Genomic DNA, 14,329 nt, shown 5'->3' on the forward strand with positions numbered 1-14,329 from the left:
GCACCCCATGAACTGTTTCTCCTCTGTGATGTCTGTCTGCCCCACCACCCTGCCTTGGAGCCAGCCCACTGTGGACTGAAACCTCTACGAACTGTGAGCTAAGTAAACCTTTCACCTTTAACTTTGAGAGTCAGGTATTTTATCTCAGTAATGAAAGAAAAGAGACTAAGAATTTGGTAGAAAAAGTGGGGTTGTGCTGCGCCTATACCTGATCTTGTGGTTTAGAAGCCTTCGGAGCTTGTTTGTGGGAAGAGTTTGGAAAGGTTTAGAGACGCCAGCTGAACAAGTACAGCTGGATTTATTTTTCCATTTTACTTGTGCAAGATCCCAGCCTGACAAAGACAACTTTACTATTAGAAACTTCAGGATTTGATGGGTTTTATTCATAGGCTCAACCTAGATGGCAGTCATTTTCTTGATTCTTATGCTCAGTAAGTGTTTATGTATGACTATCTCAAAAAGGGATTAACAAGAAAAAGACCCGGGAGTATACCTTAATATATTGCATCTTTGCTTTTGCATACATGTGTTTTATTTTGGGCCATATTTTTTTTCCATTCTTGCTAAGAGTGAAGGAAAGACATCATGGATTACAGTGCCATTTCTGGAAGCTCTTTTTTAATAGGCATTAAGCAAGCCAAACAGATGCATCTTAAAAATAGTTAATGAGTAATACACACAGTATTTATGTTCCCAGTAAGGTACAGCAATCAATCTTTGTTAATCAGCAGCTAACACCTTGGTGAACTGTGTTGATGAATTGTTTGAAAGAAGGTTTCTTGAATCATAATGATCATTTCAAATACCACATCTAATGAAAGTTTCATTTTAATGATGACCCCGATGGCTCAGCGGTTGGCAAGAAAAGATCTTAAGCCTGAACTGAATGAAGGAGGGTCGGCAGAAGGGGAGGGAGCAGTGTGGTACTGTATGTTGCTCACTTCTGGGCCTTGTGGCCTGTGATGTGGTTCAAACTTCATCCTGGAACATATTCTGTACTGGGCCATGGAAAAGACATTTCCTGTCTCTAAGCCTCATTTTCCTCATCTGTCAGGGAAGTACGGTTTTATTATAGAGGTTATGTAAAAGGACGCACCCAGAGGACCAAGCGCACTGCAGGGTGGGGTCACTTGTGGTAAGTGGAGGTGTAAGTGGTGAGAACCATGGTCCATGGCTGTCGACTTCACAACCTCATCATGTTTCTGAAATTCCTGTCCATGAGTTTAATTGGGATGCAGAACAAAACTACAGAAAATGCCAGACCCTTCATCTCCACGCCTCCCGTGTCACTGTGTAACCTAGGCTCAGCCAATCAGAAATGGTCACACACACTGAGTCAGGAGTTAGGGTCACAAAGGGACAGGGTAGAAGAATGCATCCCGGTGGAACGCAGTGGCAGTGATGACAGCTCGTGTTTTCTGTGAGGCACTGGGGCGGCAATGCTTTGGAGGCTTCCAGAGCTGTCTTTGATAGGAGCACTGCAAGCTGCGAGAGATAGGGCACAGCAGCAGGGCAGCAGGTCCTCTCTGTAATGTGAAATGCCGTCTTACCTGCAGCATGAACTCCTTGTCCCTGCCAGATTTCACAAAGATGAGATGAACTAGCTGATGCCATTCCAATAAATTCATTTTCTCTGCAAGTCAGAAAGCACTTGTTCCCGCTGTTTAGCCTTAGGAACTATAACTGGGTAGAATGGTCACCATGTCAGCTTGTAAGCTAGTTTTTTGTGAATTAACTTGGAAATGTATTCTGGAAGGAATGTTATTTTATCTGAATTAATAAACACCAATGAAGACAGCGAGCATGTTTGCCCTATTCACTCGTATACTCAGCTCCTAGAAAACATCTGGCTGTATAGTCATTCCCTACCAAATATTGACAGAAATGGGAGAATCAAGGGTGGAGATCCAGCAATTACAATGGCATTTATAATCTCCTCTTCAAAGGGGCAACACAAACATAAAGCAACCATAATCTGGCGCTCTTGCTACAGAAGACAGAAGTTGAAAAAAATATACTGCTTGCTACTTCTTTATTCACAAGGATGAGCATTTCTTAAAAATTAGGGGGAAATTATCTGAGACAGGAATTTTAATACTTACAGTTTTGTTAATGTGGAAGTAGAGAAATCAAAATACACCCTACTTGACACAAAATGAACAGATTTCCACTGCCAAAAGCATGTACACATTCAAGCTCTAAACTATGACACACCTCTCTCCTATGGCCTGGCACTATTGTCTTTCAGTGTGTATTCAAATTCTGTCTAATAAACCTCGTTATTCCTATGAATGACATGTCTTGAAATTTTTTTCTGTAATGGAAGTCGGCAAACCTTCAGCCCGTCCCATGGTGGGATGAGTCAAGGTTCCCTGCCTCAGCCTCCTAGATGCTGAGATTACAGATGTGGTCCATCATGTGTGGCCAATTGATTGTATTTTTTTTTTTTTTTTTTTTTTGGTACTAAGATTCAAACTCAGGACTTTGTTCTTGCCAAACAGGCACTGTGCCCCTGAGCTATATCCCAGCCCAACACAGGTCTTACTTTGACTTAACCTTAAACACCCAGCAGGAAAGTATGACCAAAATTTAAAATGGAGTAATTAATGTGCCCTTGAGCTATGTCCCCAGCCCCATTTAATAGTAATATAAAGACAAAAGAAGTTAGGCTAGATATAAAAAGGGACTCCAGATACTGCACTAGCCCCTACTGGCCATCTCCAGCTATGATGATGGCATTATCGTCCACAGCCAGGAGACATGGTCATTCCCATTCCCACCAGCTCTTCCGAAAATGTATCCTTAACCACTTACCAGTCCAATTTTTAAAGTACAGGTTGACAAAAAATTGCATGCATTTGTTAATTTTTATAAGATATTATGACAGGAAATATAAAAATGGCAATTTTATCAAATTTAATAATTTTCCCATATGCTCTATCCTAAAAGATTCAATGCACATTACCATCTGGTCTGCACTATCTGGTCTCTTTCCGAATTTTTTTTGCATTACTGTCTTTCTTTGAACAACACCTTTTACACTGTTGTGGGGGATACAATTTCAGTGAAATGTTTACCCACTAACACAATTGTGAAGACGCTGATGGTTGACCTCCTTGTTGGCATTTTGCTAGCCCATGTTTTTCAATTATTTGGTCTACTAGACCTAATCTAAAATGTAAATGACTTTTTGAATCCCCTTGCTTTGGATAAGTAACAAACAAGTTCCATATTGTCTGGCCCAGAAGGTGCGTAACTATTTTATAATAATTTTTATCCCTGCTTTTTGATGACAGGCCAGCTTGTTAGAGGTAGTCATCTCTGTCAACACCACCCAGAGAATATTCAAGTCATTGACCACTATTGGAATTGTTTAGTTTCATTTCTTCTTTCAAGTTCTGTCATTCTGTATTATGAATAGTCAACAACAAGGAGACATCTCTTTGTCTTTTCCTTATAGAACACAGACTTTTCCCCTCTGCTATGCCAACATTTCTCCCTTTCCTTGTTTCTTCTCTGCCGATCTTTTGGCGCTTCCTCCCTATTCAGTCCCAGTGTCCCAAACATGGCCATGTTCTTCTGTCAAAGCACATCAGTGAGTTCTGGAGAAGTATAAAAATTATACCTAATGTACTCCAGGTAAGAGTGTTTATAGATTGTAGCACAAAATTATATATTATTTTTCACAAATAAAGTAAACATGAATTAATGAAAATAAACACACATTGTGAACAGATTGCACTAGAAACAAATGTCAAAGGCAAATACACCATTCTAAATAAAATTATATGATGGTCAATGATAGCAATAATATAAAACAAGTATACATACAAGTGTATCTCATGCAAACAAGAATCAACTGGTTGAAATGATGCCTGCCCAAGCAACACTTGGGAGAGTCGGTCTGGTAAACTACTAAGTGGTTAAGCCACTCTTAGTATATTGTCATTATGTTGTTTATTTTTTCGTTTTTAAAATTAGTACATTTGTGATACATAATGAATATGCTATTTTGATGTACTTTCAAGTATAAGGGAGAGATTTGATTTCATGTATAGGTATATTTACAGAATAAAAATATTGATACATTAATACCTCAGTTCACAAATGCTTTTGTTTGCAAACAATTCAGTTTGCAAAACGAAAAAGTTTCCAGTAAAACTTTGCTTTGATTCACAAACTCCACATCAGTTGACAAACACAACCATGGCCACCTTCCCCACACAAGCACAAGCACAAACACAACCATCTTCCCCAAAATCAGTTCACAAACTGAGGTACCACTGTATAAATATTGTAGCTACTAAGCTTTGTTAATTTTGTGATATAAATCGTCTTTCTGTATTCTACTTCAGACCTCATGTGTTCATCTTCTGGATCCAGTGATCACATTTTCTATTTTGTACACCTGATCCAGGTCTTCAAGTCTACAAATAGAGAACAGATAACAGGTTCTGAGTGGTACAGTAAGGATTTTAATGGCTCAATGGTCATACAAATGTAGGTATACTCACTTGGTGTAACTTTGGCCATTGTTATAATATAAAATAAAATTAAAAATTAAAATATAATTAAAATTAACAATGGCCATTGTTATAATTAATTATAATTGACTGTCTTACTGACAAGTAGAGAGGAGTCTGTATGCTCTGAAACCCCACCTGCTGTTCTTGGGTAAACGGCATGAAATAAATATGAAATTTGTTTAATATTAAGGCTAAAAGGTTAATATTAAAGATAAAAGGGTTATGACAAATGCTGCCTAATTTTGTCCTGTTTCTACCACTTTTTGGAACCAATGTTCTGCTTCTGATTTTGGGCTCCTGCTTGTTTAACATGGTTATAAAATGAAACTTAGAGTTCAAGGATGTGCTAGGGATTTTGTTCTTTTTTCAGACTATCTAAGGAAGATGGTTCCTCAAACACAAAACATCTTCCTTTGTCTCTTTAGACTTTTGGTCCCTGGCTAGGGCGGCTCAGCCCCACCTCAGCCTGAAGCAGCCCTCAGAGATGGATGTTTGGCCCCTGTGCACCCTTCAGAATAATGTGTCAAAGGCTGGGGGCGGGGATGAGGTAGGACTAAAGAAATAAAAATACGTAAAAATGGAATAAGGAAAGCCGTTACTTAAAAATTGTACTTTTAAGAAGACACAAGCTTCAGGACACAATCAAATTTACCCAAAGTTAGCTGTATCTGTGCTCCTTAAGCTTATTTTTGGTTCTTTATTTTCCAGGCCCATCACATACAAATCCCCTTAAAGCTATTTTTAGTCCATAAGTTAAGTTAGGTAAGATGCAGAAACTTGACCTTAGGAAGTAGAATAGATTACGCCATCGTTTCTCCTTCGCAATGGGCCATTATATTTATTCCTGCTGGGGGTCACTACCTTCCTCCTATCAGCCAAGTCCAAACTTTTCATATAGTCACAAATTCTACAAATTTTCATTACCAAAAGCATAAATATTCCCAGCTACAGACTATAATGCATACTCTCTTGAGGACCCACACTCTTTGTGTACTTTAAATTCTGCCTTATAAACCCCTTAATGCCTCTTAAAAATATACCCCTCTCTTGACAGCTAGCTGAGTGATATGTAAGAAATATGTTCTTTGACTGCCAAGAGTAAACGGCTGATCCTCTATGGCAGTGGTCCCCAAACTTTTTGACACCAGGAACTGGTTTCATGAAGATAGTGTTCCACAGATCAGGGGGTAGGGGTGGTTTTGAGATGATTCAAGTAAATTACCTTTATTGTGCATTTTATTTCTGTTATTACATTGTAATATATAAGAAATAATTTTTGATTAAAGAAATAATTATACAACTCACCAAAATACAGGATAAGATAAATAAAACAATGGGCAGGCCATACAAAAACCAAAATAAATGCAAGATTCTGACTTAAAGCTTGCCACTATATGTACCTTAACTGTCACATGCCACTCACTCACTCATCGTTTTGATGAGTCTGTAAACAGTTGATCCATTATACTCTCTGCCCAGTCAAGCCTCTCTGCTAGTGTATCTTTCTTTACGGCTGAGTAGTAATCCTTTGTATAAAAACCCTACTTCTTTATTCATTCATTGGTGATGGGTACTTGGGCTGTTTCCCACATTCAGCTACTACAAACTGTGCTGCCATAAACATAGGTGCAGCTATCTCTATTGCATGCTGCTCTTAATTCTTTCACAAAGATACCAAGAAGGAAGATAACTGAGTCAAACTGAACCTCCTGTCCTAGGTTACTGAGGAATCTCCACACTGATTTCCACAGTGGTTGCACCAGTCTGCACTCCCACCAGCCGTGGAGAAGGGTCCTTTTTCCCCACAGCCTCCCCAGCATTTGTTGTTTGTTGATTTCTTGATGATGGCCGTTCTTTCTGGAGTGCGATGAAATCTCAGCATTGTTTTAATTTGCATCTCTTGACAGACTAATGATGTTGAATATTTTTTCATATATTTATTTGTTGTTTGTACTTCTTCATCTGAGAAGTGTCTATTCATCTCAGATGCCCATTTTTGGACTGGGTTTTTAAATTTGAGGGCTCTGACGTTCTTTAGCTCTTTACATGGTCTAGATAGTAGTCCTTTGTCTGAGGAAAAACTGACAAAAATTTTTTCTCCTCTCTGTGAGTTGTCTCTTCACTCTGTTGGTGATTTCTTTTGGGGTGCAAAACCTTTTTAATAAGATTAATGTATGCACCTCGAAACCATACTCTTAAGTGAAATGAATCAGACACACGTGTAAATATCACATTGTCTCTCTGGTGTGAGAAACTGATAATGCAAATAAGGACCAAACTATATAATAGATATTGTGAAATAAGAAGAAATGGTTCAAATGAGACAGGAACCTAGGGAATGGGGAGGGGAAAAGGAAGAAGGGAAAAGAAAAAAAGAAGAAAAGGATTTAAGCAAAGCCTTTATAAATAAAAATTTTATAAATAAGAATAATCTATATTTGCCATTATCCACCTCAGCTCCAGCACAGATCAGGTGTATTCTCATAAGGAGCACACAGCCTGGATTTGTCACATGTGCAGTTCCCAGTCGGACTCACATTCTATGAGAGTGTAACCTGCCCCTGGTGTGACAGGAGGTGGGACTAAGGGAGGAAATTGCACGACGGCCAGTGGCTACACATACAGATGGATTTTTGAGTACTCACTCAACACTCACCTCCTCCTATGTGGCTGGTTCCTAACAGACCAAAGTCTGTGGCTGAGAGTTTGGGGACCTCTGCTCTACAGTGTATTCTGTTGCTAAATTAGGATGTTTACAGGGTAGTTATATTAACTGCATCTGCAAATTACAACAATGTACTTTCAATTTCTGATAGGTTTATGGAGATGTAACCCCAGGGCAAGTTGTGACCGAGTCCCTGCTTTCCCTCACTAAACACTGAAGGGAACCTCAAACTTTAAAATTGGGGTAAGGTTGTGTTATACAATTAACACTGGTTATTGCCTGGCTGGAGCACAGAAATACCCTCTCTGGCAGGAGGTAACTTTATTTTATGCCTCAAACTGTTTATACAAATAATTTTACCAATGCACACGAGGTAAAGAAACCACAAGCAAGAGGCAACCAAAAATACCAGACATCAGAACCATCACAGACCTTGACATCAGAATCAGCAGACAAGGGTCATACGCAGTGTTTGGGATATTCAAGGGGATAAAAAAGATCAGCATAAAATTTGAAGGAGCAGAAAACATAACCTTCCATAAAACAAAGATAGAATCCTAGAGCTAGAAATGATGGCAATAAAACTTAAAATTTAGTGGACAATTTTAGAAGCAAATTAAATAGCCAAAGAGAGGAAGATGGGTTAGAATAATAAAGCCAGAAAGAAGCATGGAGCCACAAAAAGATGAAAAATGTAGAAAAGAAAGCAAAATACCTACAATATGGGAGATGTTTTAACATATTTTTAACCTGGAAGAGAGAAGTTGGAAATGTGGCAGTGGCAATTTAGAGGTAATGTGTTAGAATTGCCCGGAACTGATGAACGATATCAGCTCACAATACGAAGCTTAACAAATCTAAAGTATGACTTCAAAAAAGAGAAAGCAACATCCTCACAGAGGATTATAGTAAAGGAAAACTGAACAGCAGGCTGAGATTTTCTTCAGAGGAACGGCAGCTGGACACGCTCCTGGCTTCTCTCGGGAGCACAGAAGGTAGAAGGAGGCAGAATACCTGCAGTGGCTGCGAACAAGACACAGCCGCGTGCTTCCAAACATCCGGTCACCAGTGGGCCATGGACTCGACAGAGGCCTCGTGACAGCGTATCTCCAGGAGGAGCCACGATCCTCCTCCACCATGTGAGTGTGGGCTGATGTTTCCTCGATGACAGAATCACACTGCAGCACACTTCTCGGGATGTGTCTTGGTTACTAATTGACCTAAGGCCACAGCTTCCAATTTTATTCCTTGAAAATATTCTACAAGAAAGGAGGCAAAAGGAAATAGATATTTCCAGACACTCAAACACTGAGAGATTTTGCCAAAAATCAATCTGCACTAAAGTATATTTTAAAGGTAAATTTTAGAAAAATTATTCCAGATGAAAGGTCAGAGATGCAGGAATGAATAAAGAGCAAAGAAAATGGTAAATATGTTTGTAAATCTGCATGAAAGTGGAGCATTTAACAAAATGTGAAAATTGTAAATTATGGAGACAGAGACGGAGATGGAGAGAGGGAAAACTACACTGCATATAAGTGGGAGGGAATGAATTAAGCTCAAAGAAGAACTCCAGCATGCAGAGCAAGGAGGGTGAATGGACATGAAATTTGACATTAGGCCTTGGCAAGGCACAGAAGGGTGTTGTCATTTCTACAACTATTAAAGACAAAAAGCATATAACTGTCAAACTCCTAGTTGGAAAAAAATAGCATCAAGAAAAGTAATGGTGGTGGTTCGGGTGAAGTTTCAAGTTGATTAGCTCAAGGATCCGCCCCCGGGTTCGTGGCACACTCGAGTCCCTGAGTGGGCTGTGGCAGTGCGGTCTTCGGGTCTGTGTCTGGTTCCTCACTCCTGCACTCGGGCTCTTCCCCCCCACCCCACCCCCACTGTGTCCTGGCTGCCGTGAGCTGAGCTGTTTGCTCCACCAGGCCCTTCCAGCTTGATGTCTCTACCTTGGAAGCAGCTGATCGTGGACTGAAAGCAGGACAAATTACACCTTTCCTTCGTGACCAAAGGATGTTTTATGAGTGTTGGGTATTTTGTCCGGCAAGGGGAAAGCTGACTGATACAGTAATCAGTTCACAGATACCAAGAAAAGGGAGGAAAAGAAAAAAAATGTGTAACTTGAAAACTATTAGTAATTGCACGAAACGTAACAGAAGTATTGTTCTAGTCAAAAGGAAACCATTATCCAAATAGATTTAAAATAACGTAATGTTTAAATAGAGGTAGCTTAAAAATATGGAAGGAAAAAATCTACCAGGAAAGCATTAATTAAAGCTATTGTAGCCATACATAAGACAGAGTAATACAGAAAACAAAGTTACTTTAAAATAATTAAAAATCAGTTCACAAGAAAGATAGGAGAATTTGCTATTTGTATACACTTAAGAAGATTTCAAAAGGAATATATGTGTCCAGAAAAAGACAAAATCCCAATCACAGTGGGAAATTTTTAATACAACTTTTCCTATAATATAGGTAATAAGCAGATGAAAATTTGTGAAATGTAGAAAATTTGAAGACACCATTAGCAAACTTAATCTTGGACATATTTAAATACTATGCTCAGCAAAGGTCAAACACATTCTTTTAAGAACACATAGATGATTGATAAAATTAATTCAACACTTGACATTATCACACAAATTTGGTATAATTAGGCTGAAGAATCAATAATAAAGAGGCCAACAAAATCTTCATATGCTTTGGAGTTAAAAATATAATAGCCTAAGTCAAGGAATACATTACAATAAAACTTAGGAAATATTTTGCACCCAATGATAAAATATTTGATACCAAAATTTGTGGGATATGGCTAAAGCAGTAATTCGTAAAAACTAAAATGAATTTATTAGAAAGTGGGAAAGCCCCACCACAAACGAGCTGACTTACCACTTCAATTAATAAGACAATAAAGCAAGAAGTTCGTCCTTGGGTAAGGCTCACCGATCAAGGGAAAAGAGAAGGACAAGTAGCTGACACCCAGAAGTGAAATGCTGTGTAGAACATATTGTTGAGAGGATAATGAGGATATTAAAAGCAGTAACATGCCAAGTAGTGAAAATGTGGATGCAACGCACGCACTGGTATGAAGGTACAACTTAGCAGTAAATAGGAAGCCTAGCTACTCTTATTCCCATTTGTGTTGCCCATTTGTGTTGCTAGATGAAAACACCACAGATGTGGTGACTGATAACTGTAAAAGTTTATCTCTCACAGTTTTCCAGAAGCTGGAAAATCCAGGGTCAAGGTTCTGGCAGGGTGCGTGTCGGCGAGGGCTGCTCTCTCTTCCCGGGGGGTGCTTGTTGTCAGTCCTCTGTGTGCAGGAAAGTTGTGCCTTACGTGATGGAGGATAAGAAGGTAAACCCACACTCCAGAGCCCCTTTATAAGGGCCCTAACCCTGATAAGGGGTACGATCACTCTTCACAGTCTCACCTATTAATACTATCACGTAGGTGACTGAGTTTCCTCCTAAGACTTTTGGGGAACACAGTCAGACCACGGCATTATTGAAACCAATAGTTCTAAAGCTTTCTATAGCGCTAAGCGCAGGTCTGATCATATTTACCAATCAAGAGCAAATGCAGACACCAAACAACCGGAAGTACTTTCTTCACCATCACCTGCAAAACTCTCCAAGGGATGTGAATGTGTTTTCCTCACACATCGCAAAACTTTCACTTGGCCAGGCTACAGAAGAAGGAGCACACTGTGGGCTTCTGTGCTGCATTTCATTCCTTTAAAAAGATGAAGTCAAATGCACTTCTTTACTTGTCTGATGTAACCGAGTCTCCCAACACTCAGGATACAACAAGCAGGGAAGAGCAGAGAGGGACCCTCGGTTCTTCTGTCAATCTCTCCAGAGACATGTGGCCTTTCCTGGAGTGGAGATGAAGGAATTCTGGTCCTGGAGAACAGAGCTTGGCCTGGAAGTGGAGGGGGAGAGGAGGCTGTGGAGGAGGCCAGCAGGAGACACTTCTGGGGCACCACTGGTGCATGAGCCCGGGGCAGACTTTACTCTCCCCAGACAGGTTTACATAGTCACTGCAGCGTGTGTGTGTGTGTGTGTGTGTGTGTGTGTGTGTGTGTGTATGTGTGTACACTGAAACGCTAATTTGTTAAGTATTAACATCTAAAAAACTATCAACATTTTCCTGGTCACATTTTGGCATTAATTAATTTTAACAGTTCAAAAAATGGAAGTCACCACCCTCTGAGGTTCTGACTGAAGGAGTCAGCAGCAGGGGGATGAATGAGGGAGATGCCCCTTGAGATATTTCACTTACTGAGTGGGTCACATTCAGAAGGGCCTTGAAACTCCCGATTAACCCACCCAGCACAGAGCTTTGTTCTGTTGCGCTTGCTTGGTGTTAACTTTCTCATCCACCTGCTGCCCAAGAGACAAATCTGGGGATTGTTTAGACTCTCCCAGCTCTCTGGCGCCCAGCTTCTCCGCATTCCAGGCCCTACAAGGCCGTAGTAACACTGCTTACTTAGAAAGCGCTTCCGTGAGGAGGCCTGGCCGACGCCCTGAGCTCATTCCACTGCCCTTGCGCTCAGCCGCCAATGCTGCTCTAGTCAGAAAGCCCTGTGCCTCCTCTAGGGTGTGCACACACCTTGCCACAGAGTGCTCTAGAGAAGTAAAGTCAACGTTCAGTTCTTACTAGAATCTGAGAGCAAGCCCAACTTCCTTAGACACCACTGACCACTGTTACTGGAAATGACAGCAATTTAAAGAGAACTTTATATAAGCTTTATCTTAACTATTTTGTTTTAATATCTAGATCTTAGGTAGCTTGTGATAATGAACCTATTTTTCTCTCCAATTTTTACTGAAAACTGACAGTCATATTCAGTGTTTTCTAACTTATTTGTATACCTGTCTTCGTGGAATAGCATCATTAAAATGTTTATAATATAGGTGTAAACACTTAGGCTCAGTTTGACACTTTTCTTCATCTCTGTGCTGGTATCCTATTCATCTATAGGTTTGTTTGTTCATAGCTATTTCTTTCACCTACTAGAATGTAAGTTTGATAGTACTGAAAATTTATATCTTTCATGATTACAACTATATTCTTATCATCTAATAGTAGGCCATGGCATATAGTAGGTGATCAATAAACATTTGTTCAATGAAGGAAATATATAAACAACCAGTCTTGGCCATGTCCTTTGGTACTCCTGAGGAAATAGAGGTAAAAGAAATAATTCTGATATCATGGCCCTCACAGTATGGAGTCTGATTTGAAATGTAGCTTTATAATCATGAAGTTCATGGTTTCCAGAACTGGCAGGATATTTATACAAAGGGAGTTGAAATATAAAGAAGATGCTCCTAACATGGCCCAAGATACCTGCCTTTCATGCTCGTGTGAAATTCCTCCCGCCAGAGTTCTAGCCACACCTTGTGGCTGGCTCCTCAGAGAAAGAACATGACAAAGATGACGGGGTGCCAGCTCCAAGATTAGGTTACACAGAGATCGTGACCTGGCTCTCTGCCCCTCTTACACCCTTTGTTCTGATGGGAAGCTGCCTGTCATGCTGTGAGTGTCCATGGGGAAGGACACAAGGCAGAAAACCGAGCCAGGGAGCCGATGAAGAGCGGAGACCCTCGGACCAACCGGTCACAACGACGTGGGAGCTTGGAAGCAGGTTTTGAGCCAGTCAAGTCTTTGGATGAGAACGCAGTCACGGACACTGACTTGACTGCACCTCCAGAAAGACCTCAATCCAGAGACACCTTGTAGTTACACACTAACTCTTGACCCACAGAAAATCTTATGTAATGTGTTTGTTGTTAAAGCCACTATGCTTTGGGATATCTATGTTATGCAGCAATATGTCACTAGTACAGAGACCCACAGTCTAAGCATAATTTTCCCAAGTTCATACCTCATTAAGGTAGCAGTGAACTCCATCTAGAATTCACATCACTTATTTCCAGGACTTTTCATGTACAACCCCCACACTCACATCTTGCTGCAAAGAAAGCAGAAAAAGAAGTAAAGCAGCAAAAGCAGGAAAGACATTTGAGGATGGAAGATTCCTTTACCATCTCCTCTTCTTAAAAGCACATCAGAAAGAAAGTGTCACAGTAAACATCGATGCTATCTTGCTAGGATGGCAAGAGAGAGGAAAAGCTGCAGTATATTTAAAGATGTTTAGTGCTCACTGGAGAAGGAAGAAGCAAATTTTTCTCCACTGCCACCTGCTCATCTTTCCTCATCGAGCACCTCTGTCATTTTCCTCCAGGTTATTGTCCCCAGAGAACCAACTGCAAAACCAGAATCCAGAATTGGAGGGCACGGAAGGCATCATGAGCAGTGAGACAGCAACATATGGATGAGGGAGGTGGGTGCTATCTGATTTCCTTTCCTTTTTAAACTTTAATGTAGTTCCTAGTGCAGCAGCAACTAACAAGGCGGTTTATGAATGCATGCAGGCCAATTATTTGGACTCATGGAAGCTTAGAGAAAAGAGTTCCTGAGAATCTGCTTTTAGAATCGACAGGGAAACACAATGAAAAGAGCATTTCCATATGTTTTGGCCCTCAGCTTTGCAGAAACACATGCTGTTTGAACGGCCCTGGTGGATGACACAACACAAAGCCTAGAAGCAGTGAAATTATCTCAGTAGGACTAAATGAGAGGGTGAATAAGGTATTTCTGGGTATAGTTTTATTAGGGTTCACTAGAGGGACAGATTCAATAAAAATATACATATGATTACACAAGGCATTTAGTGATAGGAAGCAGAACAGTCCCAAGGGACACCTGCTGTACTGGAGACAGAATACAAAATGGCCACCTGAGGCTGGGAAGCCAGGTGATCCTGCAGTGGTTGAAGCCTGACAGCCTGCAAGTTCACTGCAGAGTCACCACTGTGAGTCTGTGTGGGAAAGGGAGAGTCTGGACTCAAAGACTGAAGGAACTGGAGACCAACATCCAAAGACAATGGCGAAGCCTGGAGCTCTTTGTAGAAAAAGGGAGACCCTCAAGTTTCCCTTGCTTCCTATTCTGTCCAGGCTACAAGTCAATTGTCTGTGCTGCCTGCATCCACGGTGGATCTTCCTCCCTCAAACTGCTGGCCTGAATATCAGGCATCCACACACACGCAGCCTGTACTAGT

At 40.5% G+C, this 14,329-nt stretch overlaps 1 long non-coding RNA gene across 1 annotated transcript; it reads right to left on the minus strand.

Annotated features, from left to right (window-relative positions):
- Nucleotides 1–596: 596 nt before the first annotated feature.
- Nucleotides 597–11,190, minus strand: LOC106149949. The gene is made up of 3 exons (XR_001236440.1): nt 10,822–11,190; nt 8,206–8,450; nt 597–4,427 (listed from the first exon to the last, which is right to left on the minus strand). It is a non-coding gene; the product is annotated as an uncharacterized LOC106149949 (long non-coding RNA).
- Nucleotides 11,191–14,329: the final 3,139 nt, after the last annotated feature.

This window comes from Chinchilla lanigera, unplaced genomic scaffold (genome assembly GCF_000276665.1).
Source record: "Chinchilla lanigera isolate Chin_1 unplaced genomic scaffold, ChiLan1.0 scaffold00057, whole genome shotgun sequence".
Taxonomy (NCBI): domain Eukaryota; kingdom Metazoa; phylum Chordata; class Mammalia; order Rodentia; family Chinchillidae; genus Chinchilla; species Chinchilla lanigera.